Source organism: Propithecus coquereli, unplaced genomic scaffold (genome assembly GCF_000956105.1).
Source record: "Propithecus coquereli isolate 6110/MARCELLA unplaced genomic scaffold, Pcoq_1.0 Scaffold188, whole genome shotgun sequence".
NCBI classification, from domain to species: Eukaryota; Metazoa; Chordata; class Mammalia; order Primates; family Indriidae; genus Propithecus; species Propithecus coquereli.
The window spans coordinates 1949704-1951191 of NW_012143634.1; the positions used below are offsets into that span (position 1 = coordinate 1949704).

Consider the following 1488-nt stretch of genomic DNA (forward strand, 5'->3'; position numbering starts at 1 on the left):
CACCTCTATCTAGTTCCAAAACATTTTCATCACCTTTTTCTTGATTCTAAGACTTCATCATCATGAGGATAAACCATTGATTTAATAACAGCTTTTTCAGGAAAAATAAACAACACTGCATTAAATGTACACAAATTTTTATTGTCTGCTAACTAGCCTATAAGAGCATGCATTTATCCCTACCACTATATGCCTTACAATTATATACCATTATATACCTTACTTAGTGTAAGTCTGAGTATTTTTCATAAAATAGAGCCTAAGCATTTTAAACCTGGACTTATGTTGACCTGTTTATAAAATGTTGAGCCTTATTGAACATTACTGGTGTTTCATCTTTCTTTCTCTAGAAATTCAGCTGTGAGTTTTTGACAAATGTTTGGTTCCTGAGTAGTAGTCTTTATGACTCAGGCATTGGTCACATCAACTTCCCCATCTTTAAAAATTATGTGATTTTTTCTGAGATATTAGGCTTTTGCTTTTGCCTTACAATTGCATTGCCTAGCCTGTGATGGACAACCTTCTCCACACAATTATTTTTTGTGTCATACTGCATCAGACAACAATCATTTTGAAAACATTTTAAGTGAAAATTAGAAATCCAAATTAATGTTAAAATCTGGCTGTTTGGGAGGACATGAAAATAGGATTAACTCCTTCCCTACAAAGCTAAATGTGCACCATACATCAAGTTACAGCTACTTACCCACTAAAATGCCTTTCTTATACCTTTGATTTTTTTTTTTTGGCTTTAATTGTAAGAAGACCCTGAATTCAGAAATAAACATTTAAAATTTTTCCCTTACAATGAGGAAATCATATACCTGTTATTTATAGTTAATTGATTTCAGGTTTTATATCCTTTAGGCTAGTGTCAAAACTACAAATGCCTCGGGGATCAGGCAGGTATCCTCGTATGCTATTGTAGGGCCTGCAAAGGTCTATGGGGAACTGAAGATCACATGCCCCACTCCCAACAACATTTACATTCTGTTTTCAAGAAAATTGCAGCCAATTACAACTTCTAGGATCTTATGTATCTAGTTTGTGCTTGACTTATAAATTGTGATAAAACCTGTATCATAATTATGTTTCTATAAATTTTCATCTCTAACAGTTCTTATTTTAGATTCTTTTTTCAGGATTCTCTGATACATCAAGTTCTGTTGCAATTAGGTCATTTAACTTTGTGAGATTAACTTTAATCTGTTTGGTGTCTCTTCCCTTACATTATACTTTTCCACATTTTACAATTTCCTCTCGCTCTTCCTGTTCTGTCTTTTCATCTCTACCACTCTCTGACTTGCTCTATATCTTTCATGCTGGAGTTAGGCAGCTGTGTATACTCATGGGATCAGAGCATGAAATAAGTCTGGCCTTTTTTTTTTCTGAGACAGAGTCTCGCTTTATTGCCCTGGCTAGAGTGAGTGCCGTGGCGTCAGCCTAGCTCACAGCAACCTCAAACTCCTGGGCTCAAGTGATCCTTCT

The 1488-nt window shown here is 35.0% G+C and overlaps 1 protein-coding gene and 1 pseudogene across 1 annotated transcript in view; one reads left to right on the forward strand and one right to left on the reverse strand.

Annotated features, from left to right (window-relative positions):
• Positions 1-1246, reverse strand: part of LOC105809030 — a 4041-nt pseudogene extending 2795 nt beyond the window's left edge.
• Positions 1-1488, forward strand: part of EFHC2 (EF-hand domain (C-terminal) containing 2) — a 150995-nt gene that overhangs the window by 47949 nt on the left and 101558 nt on the right. The gene's annotated exons all lie outside the window — the stretch shown is intronic.